This window comes from Cavia porcellus, unplaced genomic scaffold, assembly GCF_034190915.1.
Source record: "Cavia porcellus strain 051 isolate PalLab524CR breed Dunkin Hartley unplaced genomic scaffold, mCavPor4.1 scaffold_3, whole genome shotgun sequence".
Lineage (NCBI taxonomy): Eukaryota > Metazoa > Chordata > Mammalia > Rodentia > Caviidae > Cavia > Cavia porcellus.
In genome coordinates, this window is record NW_026947486.1 from 18,825,142 (window position 1) to 18,836,590 (window position 11,449).

An 11,449-nucleotide genomic window follows, 5' to 3' on the forward strand; every position below is an offset into this window, starting at 1 on the left:
TGAAGTAGGTGCTGGAATGATCTGGGAAGTATTTTAAGTATCATGATCAGATGGGCAAGGTAGGTCGCACCTGAAGTCCCGTAACTCAGGATGCTGATGCTGGAGGATTGCCATGAGTTTGAAAGCAATAGTGATTTCAAGATCAGCCTGAAATATATATGTATACTATGTAGTGAGTTCAAGACCACCCTGATATATATAGCAATATCCTTTCTCAAAATAGTATAATTAATGTGGTTTAATGAAGAGATACAAATGAACTGAAAAAATGAAGAAAGAAGAAATCTCACCCTTCTGAAGATATAAGAAACAAATCAAGTTGAAATAGTGCAGATAGAAATGAAATTTAAATCCCATAAGAAAAGCTCAAGGCAGAACGTCTATGTCCGAAAAGAAGTGCCCTGGAAGATAGAAAATAGGCTTATAGGGTAATAAGGAAAATCAAAAGTTTGTCACTGGACTCCCAGATGTCTGTGTGGAAAGAATATACACATGAAAAAGTATTTGAAGAAATACTGGCTGAGCCTGTGTGTGGCACTGCATGGACATAATGCATGCGCTTGAAAGAGTGAAAATATTGTTTTTTCTTTTTCTTTTGGTACCAGGGATGGAACTCATGGCCTCACACTTGCCAGGCAGGTGTTTATGTTGCTTAACTCAGCTCTTGGCCTGAAAGGGTGAAAATATTGAAAGCATTTGAAAGGTTCAAAATATTGAAAGCATAGGCACAAAGAAAAATTTCTGCAACAGAACTCCAATAGCACAGGAAATAATAGCAAGAAAGAACTAATAAACCAAATGTGGTGGAGCACACCTGTAATTCTAGCCCTTGGGAGCAGGAAAATCACTGAGAGTTCATCAGTTTGGAGTACACAGCGAGAATCTGTCTCAAAAAAACAAACCCAAACAAGGAAAACAAACAAACAAAAATGTAATGAGACTATATCAAATTAAAAGTTAACACAACAATGAAAGCAACTCAGAAGGTAAAGAGACAGCCTGGGGAGTGGAAGAAAATCTTTCCTAGCTACTGTTCAAACAGAGGATTAATAATTAATCTAGAATATATAAAGAACTCAAAAAATTTAACAGGAAAAAATAAAAAATAAACCATAAATGGGCAAATGAATTTATCAAACGCTTAAAACAAGAAGTGCAAATATCTAATAAACATGTGAAAATACTCAAAATCTTTAGCCCTGAGGAAAATGCAAATTGTAGTGACACTGAGATTCTCTCTTACCCCAGGCATAATGGCTTTTATGAAGAATATAAAAAGCAAACGCTGGCAAGAATGCAGGCAATGTGAAGGGGGAAAAACAATCTACACTGATGGTGAACATGGAAACTAGTACAAACACTACAAGTCAGTAGGGGGCTTCCTAAAAAAAAAATCTAAGCAGATAGTCACCTCAGATGTTGAAGTCAGTGTACCACAGGGTAGCTGCATACCCATATTTATTGAGCACAATTCACAACAGCCAAGATATGGAACCAGTTTACATGTGCATCAACAGATGAATGGATATGGAAAACGCGGTCCTTACATGTACAATGCAGTATTAGCTATAAGAACTTAATTCTGTCACTTTCAGGAAAATGGATGGATGGGTTGACATCATCTTGCTGAGTGAAATACTCCAGACTCAGAAAGCCAAGCATTACAGATTCGCCCCAATATGTGGATTCCGAATAAAAGATGACAATGTAGAAGGGAGGCTATTATTAGACAAGAGAAGGGGATAAGGGAGAAGGTGTGCAAAGGTGGATAATACAGGGGATGGATCTGAGCAAATTATATGCATTAACTTTCCCAAAATGTGGAACTGGAGGGAAGATGCACATGGGCAACGGAAATGATCAAAGTGTGTTACGCGTGTATGAATTTGCGAAAATGAAACCTATTAAGCTGCATGATCAATTAAAAGAGAAAAATGTCTGGTTGGGTGTATAGTTCAGTGGCAGAGCACTTGTCTACCATGTGTGAGGTCCTGGTTCAGTTACCAGCAATAAAAATAAATAACAAAATGTAAACATTCTTCTAAGAGCTGTAATACTAAACACAGTCCATTTCTTGTTTTTTTTTTTTTTTTTTTTTTTTTTTGTTCTGGGACTCAATCTCATGACATACCTCGCATTTGCCAGGCAGACACTGTGCCAGTGAGCTATATCCCTGGTCCATTCCTTGTTTTTTTAACTTTAAAAAATTGTTAGTATATGTTTGTAGTATATGCAGTTTATAATCATCTTGGGGGTGGATACATGGACATACTACAGCTTGTTTGTACTTCGGTTTTAAAATTTTTGTCTTGTTTGTGTATGTTTTTACACCTCTCCCCCTTTGTTATTCAGATTGAACTGAGGACCTTCACACTGTTACACCTCTAGCAATTTTTAACCTTATTTTGGGACCAGGTTTCCAACCTGAGTCGTCTAGGCTAGGTTCCAATTTGGAACTCTCCTGTCTCAGCCTCCCAGAATTCTAGGATTTCAGGTGTGTGCTGCTATGTCTAGCTTCATTTATTTTATTTATAATAAATATATTTTATTACACAAACATATTAAATCACATAATATCTAAATACCTCATATATACCCACATTGCCTATATTTAGAAAGACCTACTGGGCATGGTGGGAATCACCTATAATCCTAGCATTTGGGAAGCTGAAGCAGGAAGATAGCAAGTTCCAGACTAGGATGGGGAAGTTAGTGACTTAGTGAGACTCTGTCTCAAAATTAAAAAAAAAAAAAAGGGCTGAGAATGTATCTCAGAGGAAATACACTATACCCCATCCCCAGTATTAGGACAAAGGGTGGAGTGGAGGAGAAAGATCCATGTAGAGACTGATCCGGCCTGTGGATCAATCTGTGGGTTGTACCTGGAGGCGGAATGGGGATTAAATAAAGACATAGGGGAGACAAAGAGAGATGGAAGCAAGTCGAGAGAATCTGATCAAGCCCCCCATTTATTCCGGAAGTGATCACATCTTTTATAGGCCAAGGGTGGGAGGTGGGACAGGAAGAGGCTATGGGGATGAATACAACAGGGTCGCCATCACATCCAGATATGTGACGTAAGCAGGAGAGGATTATGGTTAATGTAGGCAGACGCAGTCCCCATAGGAGAGGGAGAGGCAGGGAGGCAGCAATGGGCTGTCACTCGGCTCCCTACATCTCCTCCCTTTCTATATTATTTAATCAGGAGTATGGCAGGCCCTGCCGGACAGCATCTGTCTTAGGTCAAGGACCTCATTGCATGAACCCAACCAGGCGTTACCCGTCATGGGCTTGCAGAACAACAGTTGGTCCTGTGCCTGTCTTAGGTTGCCGTTGGAATTAACATGCATGTCCTAGTTGCCCGTCTCTGACTGCCTGTCCATTGCCCCAGGGCAGTTAGGCCGCATCATCATATGGGCCACTTGTGGGAATTCCTTCCCGGTAGGTTTGTTGATCTGCCATCTCCAGCTGATGATAGTGTACCTGAATGGGCTTTGCCATAAATGTGTCTATCCGGTTATTAATGAACATCATAATCCTCTGAAAAATACAAGGACTCACAGAAAGGAGAAGCAATAGGGCAGCTAGGGGACCCAAAAGGGGTGCTAGGTAAGGGAAAAGCTCCCCCCCCACATATCTAGGAGAAGGGGTTGGCAGCCATTTGTTGGTGTCTCTGTTGAAGTCGTTCTCCTATGTCTTGGAGCTTGCCTCGCATAACACTGGATGCAATCTATTTGGCTGGTTTATGTTCCTCCAGACCGAGAAGAGCCTCTTCCGTAGTCACAGGGGGGTGTGTGCATGGCTGTCAGCACTTGTAGTCTGTTTGGCAGGGGTCTAAATCCACCATGGGTGTGGTATGGCTCAAGGAGAAGGCTGAGTAGGCAGCATAGGGCTCTGGGGGGTTTTGTCACCTGTAAGAGAACACAGGGGATTGTGCCTCAGGAAATGACATTATTCCTGGGCGTCACATGGGGTTTTTGAAGAACTGTCTACTTGTTTTATGAGGCACTCAGGTAGCCATCTAGCTTCTCTATCTTGTTGAGAGTAAACACACACTGAACCTCGTCCCCATATGAGAATGGGATCAGGGACATGCCATGAATTAGTCAGGGCGTCTCGCCATAGTACAGAAGCAAATTGCTTTTGTGTTTCAGAATGCCAAAAACGCATGGCTGCTGACTGTCCAGCAGAATCCAAATTTAAAAAATTAAGGATGAATAAGGGATGAGATAGAATATTTTTAGGTGTCCTCCTTGTGGAATACCATTCCCCCCTTTTTTATCTTATCAACAGTGAGTTTTAGGGAGAGATGTGCCCTTTTAACTATGCCTTGACCTTGAGAGTTATAAGGTATGCCTTTTATATGATCAATATTAAGATGTTAACAGAAATGAGCAAAGGCAGAATTAGCATAGCGTGGGCCATTATCAGTATGTAATTGTTGTGGGCATCTCAGAACTGATAAGGTAGTTAACATATGGCTAATAACGTTTGGTAGCTTTGCCAGTCTGGGGAGAGGTATAAATGTAACCACTAAAGATATTTATAGTTGCATGAACATTTTTAAGATTGCCAAACTCAGGAATGTGGGTGACATCCATTTGCCATAATGCATTGAGGATAAGTTCCCTAGGATTAACCCCAAAGTGTGGAATTGGGAGGTGCATTTCACAAGAAAGGCAATTTTTTAGTATCTGTCTGGCTTGTTTTCTAGTGATCTTAATATAGAATTACAGAAAAATAAATGGTAAGAAATCAACAGTTGATAAGTTACACATTGTCATCCCAGAAACAGCTGTCCAGGTTACAAAATTAAAGCATGTAAAGTAACATCCAAGCAGTGACATTGCCAATAGTTCTGCTCAATGATCCAACAAAAACTTAGTAATATGGTTATCAGTCCCACACACTTGTTTCCCATCTCAAAGAGGGCAATACCAAACATATCAAAACAGAACAAAACAGTTAAAAGATTTAAAGAAATACAGATTTCAAAGCAAGTCCACTGTAGATCTCCACCATTTACTAAATTGTCTCTAGTTTCCTCCAAACAGTTGTGCCCATCTTTATGCACATTAAATACATACTGCATATTATAGAACTAATCAAATCATTACAGGATGATGAAGGCTCCTTAGGTTTTCAAGATATGACATTGGGGAAGACAATAATAACTACCATAGTGTCTCTCATTCTCCTTTTAGCATTTGTCCCCATCCTTACATATGCTGAAATTAAACTTAAGAGACTAGACCAATATCACTCTGATCAGTTAAATGAGTCAAAGTAATTGACATTGGAATCTCTATCTCTGGAGTCTTTTTTGCAAAATGACCAGTCTCTCTACAGGTAAAACACTTTTGTTTATGCTTTTAAGATAACAACTGTTTAACTGTAAACCCCTGCAAGGCAGCAGCGACACCAAGGCCCCGCTAACAAGCAGCTCCAATGCCACAGCAAAGGTGTATATATCCTGATAGGCCTGTTTTATTTTTACAAGGTCTGATAGCAGCCTGGCAGATGGTGCGGTGCCTTTAAAAGCCCACTGTTCAACAAAATCAGTGCCTGCATTAGCATGGCCAAAGACTCCACTAGCAGCAGCAATCAAACAATCAACAAACTCTGAAAAGGGTTTATCTGGGCCTTGCTTAATGCTAGTGAGAGAGGAGCTCATATTATCTTTTGCAGGCAGCTTTCTCCATGCTCAAGTAGCTGCTGTTTGAATTTGAGTGAAAAGTTTTGGATTAAACTCTTTTTTTTTGTCTTTTTCCTTTTTATTGGTACAGGGGATCAAACTCACAACCACCTGCTTGCACCGCAGGCACTTATGCCGCTGAGCTAAATCCCCAGCCCTGGATTAAACTCTTTTTGAGCCTTTCTGCATGCATAGGCATCTTCTACTATTAACATATTAAGGTCTCACCTATTGCCGGCTTGTGTATTGTGCCTGGCGGTCTCTTTGCAATTTTTTGTATATTCTGATTTTTACAAAAAATTATCCCCAACCGATAGTCACTCGGGTCAATCTTTGCCAATCTGTAGGTGTGAGCCAGCCGTCAGCCAGAGAATTTAAAACAGCAAGAATGAAAGCAGCTGTAAGGCCATATTGGGCAACTGCTGCCTTTAATTCTCTTAAAGCTGCCACTGTGAATGGCGTATGTGTCCTAATGACTCGTGGAGCTAGCGGTGCAGTGCCCGCACTGTCTTGTGGCTGTGCGGTGTCATCTTGGGGAGGTACGTTTGTTTCCATCACTGGAAACGCAATTTCAGGGAGGGACCCACGCTGATGTGGCGGAAGTGAAATAAGCACCATTTTAAGAGGGCCACGAGGCTTGCCAGAGGCAGGCGCTATCTTAGAAGCACTGTAAGGCTGAGCAGCTCGGAGCACCTTTTGCGACCGTCTCCTCAATCTGAGGATCTGCATGCCTCTGGGCAAGCAGCTCAGAGATTAAATTCCAATATGCAAAGGTGGTCACTGGAACCTTTTCTGGACCGAAAACTCTATAATAATCTTTTAAAGCATCTCTTACTCTATTCCACCTCTTGGTATCTATAGAACCCTCTAGGGGGAATCAGGGGCAAACCTTATGAATAAATTGAAAACACTGCAGTAATTCTTTTGTTCTAACCCTTACCTCTCTTGTCTTTAATGTCTTTATAAGGCCTCCCATGAACAATTTGTGTTCGTTCAATGCTTGACCCATGTCCGGGAAAGGGAATAGGGTGGCCGTTCACACACCGTGACTCGGGCAGGACGTTGGGTAGTTGTCTGCGCAGGCCTCAGTACTTGATTTAATTTCCTGTCACTTTTAGCTTTAATCTTTGATTCAGTTTGCTCAGTTTTCGCCGCGATCTCTGGTTCAATTTGCTTTCACTTTAAGCCAGCTGTCTCGAACGGCTCCCTCGTTGACTCCTCCGTGTCAGGAGCCCCCACGCTGGGCACCACTTGATCAGGCCTGCGAATCAATCTGTGGGGTGTACCTGGAGGCAGAACAGGGATTAAATAAAGACATAGGGGAGACAAAGAGAGATGGAAGCAAGTTGAGAGAATCTGATCAAGCCCCCCCCCCCCCCGTTTATTCCGGAAGTGATTACATCTTTTATAGGCCAAGGGTGGGCTGGTGGGACAGGAAGAGGCTATGGGGATGAATACAACAGGGTCACCGTCACGTCCGGGTATGTGACGTAAGCAGGAGAGGATTATGGTTAATGTAGGCAGACGCAGTGCCCATAGGAGAGAGAGAGGCAGGGAGGCAGCAATGAGCAGTCGCTTGGCTCCTACAAGAGACAAGTAATTGAAATGTTACTTTATATGTTTTAAGTATTAGCCCTTTGACAAATAGCTGGTAAAATTGTTTTCCTCACTGTGTGGGTTGTCTTTTTATTTTATCTTTTGGTGATTTCTTTTGCTGTGCAAAAATTTTCAGTAAGGAAAAAGAAAGGAAAGAAAAATATCAAAAAAGATGCATAAAATGAAAACAGTTTTGTGAACAGGAATGGGAAGGGAATTTGAAAGGAGGGGATAGGAATGGGGAAAAAAGAGGAATCAAAACGTATCATGTATAAACACAAATTCTGTATAATGAGTGTGATCATTATGTGTACCTAAACTATTCAATAAACTTAAATAAAATTTTAAAAATTCACTATACATGTACACCAGAAACAGAAATGTATTCACATACTCTGTCTACTATGATTTGGCCACATGTAGTAATGACTGTGTATCTTTCTGCAGCTGTGAACATACAGTCATCCTTCAGTACTCAATGATAATTGCTTCTGGGATCTCCTGCAGATTACATAGTCCATGAATGCTCAAATCTTTCCTATCTAATGGTCCTACATTTACACGGAACCTTATCCACACTCTTCCATGAACTTGAAAATCATCTGCAGATCATGTATAACATCTAATACAATGTAATCTATGGAAGTAGTTGTTACACAATGTTGCTTAGAGTATAATAAGGATAAGGTCTGGCCCACACATGGTGGTGCCTGCCTGTTGTCCCAGCTGTGTGGTAAGCTGAGATGAGAGGATCACTGAAGCCCAGGACTTCAAGGCCAGCCTGGGCAATATGGCAAAACCTTGCCTTAAAAACAAACAGCTCTGTGGATGTAGCTCAGTGGTAGAGCACTTGTCTAGCATGCACAAGACCCTGGGTTCATTCCCCAGTAACACCAAAACAAAGCAAAACACCATGCACAAAAATCAATTTCAAAGTGAAAAGACAATCCAAAAACTGAGAACAAACATTTGCAACACATATAATTGACAATACTGTAAACAAACACACACACACAAAGAAAAAAGTGTACATATTCAGTACAAACCAAAATTAATTATTATGATTTTTTGGTATTGGGACACTGAATCCCTCCTGGGTCCTAGGCAATCACTGTACCACTGAGCACAATCTCAGTTCCAAGCAAAATTCTTCAGATATTTTTGATGTGCAATTGGTCAGATCCACAGATTCAGCACTTGCAGATACAGAGAGATGTTTCCTTATCATATGGATGCTTGCTTGTCTCTGTGTCTCCTAGTTATCTATCTTTGAGCTATAGAGGACCCCAAGCCCTGATGGCAGAGGGCGTTTTCATCTGTAGCACCAAGTAAGAGTTACCCTAATAGCACCCCTGTCCCTAGCAGTCACCCAAACAAGCCATGTTCTCCACCCTACAGGACCCCTAGGGAGGGAAATGAGTGAAGTCCATGTGACTGAAGAAAGTGTGTGAGGTTATTGGGGTGAGAGGTGTGAAGTCTACAGTGATGGAGTGTGTGTGGGGCAGGAGTCTGTGGGCTGAGCAGCTGAATTCTGTGGGGTAAGTGCTGAGGACCTATGGGGTGAAGAATGGGCTCTCTGTGGTGATTTATGGGGTATCTGTGTGATGAGTAATGCTACAGATTGTGTAGAGTGCAGTGCTCTGGGGTAAAACACAGAGGGTACCCGAGTTAAGTGAGGAGTCTGGAGAGAGTGAAGGGGGCATGGGGTGAGTGACTGAGTGGTCTGCCTAGGGGTGCTCAAGGCATGGGGTCAGCTCTGAGACCCTGTGTGATTAGTGAAGAGTCTGAGGCATCTGAGGAGTCCTGTGGTAAGGAATGAGGGGCTGTAGATGAGCCATGCTGGGCTGGTGGGTGTTCTGGTTGGTCTGTGGGCTCAGTGCTAAGCTCAATTCACAGGCTGTGATTGCTGCCTGTGAGAGTGAGACTGAAGTCTCTGGGGCAAGGACAGTGTGAAGACATGATGAGGGAGAATAGGCCATGCTGGGACTTGGAGGACCAACCAAGAAATCAACTAGCCAGCCTTCCTGGTAAGCTGCACAAGCCACACAAGTTCCAGGGAGAGAAAAGATAGCGCTGTGTGAGCCTACCAGCATGCGGGCTGAGAATCAAATACCATCCATATCATCTAAAGCAACCGATGGTTTTGAGGTCAGCCAGACTTGATAGTAACTAAGATACATAAAACAACTAAATGTATTTTCTGGTTGATTATGCAGAAGGCCTGGGGCCAGAGGTCTGAATATCTCTTGGGAGGATGACAGTGTGCAATATAGCAAATATGGGGGATTTCCTTCTATCTTGTTGTTGAAGTCCAATATTGTTCACATTGTTTTGCTTTGTTCTGATTGTTTTGCTTTATTCAATATTCTGTTTTGATTGGTTTTATTGTGTTTTGTTTTTGGTTTGATTTTTCTATACCTGATGGAATGGACAACTACTGTGAAGATAACAAGATACACTGTGGAACCTATTATCATTTTCCTGGCATCCTGCTTTGAAGTTCTGTACCAATTCTGTTGCATTGTTTTGACTGGCTTTGTTTTGTTGGATTTTACTATTTTTAAAATAAAAAATAAAAGAAACATGAGGAGGAATGAGGCTGCTGGACGATGGGTGGTGGGGATCTGTTTTCAATAATAGGAGGTCTCTTTACCCCCTTTTACATTTCCTCACTGACTTCCTGTTTTCATTTTATTTTTAAATTTTATTCTTTAATTTTTTGGAAAATTATCAGAGACTGTTACTGTGGAGTACTTTCTTTAATATGTATCAACTGTGTCAGGCATGGTGGCACATAACTGTAATCCTAGCTGCTCAGGAGGCTGAGGCAGGAGGAAGAAAGGACTAGCGATATAGCTCACCACTGCCTGGGTTCAAACCTCAGCATAGGATGTGCGGGTGATATGGCCGTTTCTCATCCCACGGATAGCCAGGGTTGAGTCGGCGGATCTGGTTGGTTAGGTGGGTGTCCTCTTCCCCTCTCAATGCTCCCTGTGCATCCCTCCCCAAGCTGCAAGCTTGGTGGAAGAGGACAACCATCCCGGAGAGAGGAGGGTATATGAGTAGCTGTGCTCCCCTACCAGAACCTCCACATGAGCTCTCAAACCCCAGAGTAGAAAACAAAACAAATGCAGACCGATTAAGTTTCTGCATGTCCTTACCAGTGTTTCAGGTGTCACTGTATTTCATTCTAGCCACCCTATTCGTAATAGGTGTGCACTGGTATTTAAGTGCAGTCTAAACTTTTATTTCATAACAGCTAGTGACAGTGAATATCATTTCATGTACTTATCTGCATATCCTTTTGGTGAAATGTCTTTTCATATTTTTTGCCAACTTACTGTCCCTCTCTCTTTCCCCTTTTCCCTTTTTCCCTCCCTCCCTCTCTCCCTCCCTCCCTCTCTCCCTCCCTCCCTATTTACTCTTCTTTTATTGCAGTTTTGTGGTACTGGGAAGTGAAGCCAGGGCCTTCCCACTGAGCTACATTCCTACCCCAAACTCCCTTTTATTGAGACAGGGTCTTGCTAAGTTGCTAAACTACCCAGGCTGGGTTTGACCTTATGATCCTACTGCCTCAGCCTCAGAGTTCTATAATTACAGAGATAAGTCACCATACCTTTGTGGGAGAAAATTTTCAAACCCAAGAATGTAAAAAGAAACAATTCAATTAGAAAACTACACAGTGGTGTACGAGGCAATAAAGAAGGATGAAGTTGAATCATTTGCAGGAAAACGGATATACCTTGAAACTGTAATGTTAAGTGAAATCACCAGATAGACAACTTAAATATCATGTGGTTTCTCTTTATAAGGGAAACTCACAATATAAATAGAAAGCAAAGTAAAACACAAAAGGAAAATAGGAGACAGAATTCCAAATAGGGGATTGAGAGATGGAGAATGGGGGAAGACAGAGGGAAAGGGGGCAAAAAAGAAGAGAGCTGTGTTATGTCCATATACCAACTCCCCACAAAGAATGTAATCCTTATGTACTGCATACATAAACTAACCAAAGTCAACAACAGCAATAACAAAAAGCCAGATGTAGTGGTACAAACCTGTGATCCCAGCTACTAAGGAGGCTGAGGCAGGAGAAAAAATGACATGGGACCGAGATCAGCAGTCCCTGGACTCAGTCCCTAGTACAGGAAACAAAAA

The 11,449-nt window shown here is 41.9% G+C and overlaps 1 long non-coding RNA gene across 1 annotated transcript; it reads right to left on the bottom strand.

Moving 5' to 3' along the window:
* Window positions 1-2,951: 2,951 nt before the first annotated feature.
* Window positions 2,952-7,066, bottom strand: LOC134475422 (uncharacterized). The gene is made up of 2 exons (XR_010046525.1): window positions 6,636-7,066; window positions 2,952-3,911 (listed from the first exon to the last, which is right to left on the bottom strand). It is a non-coding gene; the product is annotated as an uncharacterized LOC134475422 (long non-coding RNA).
* Window positions 7,067-11,449: the final 4,383 nt, after the last annotated feature.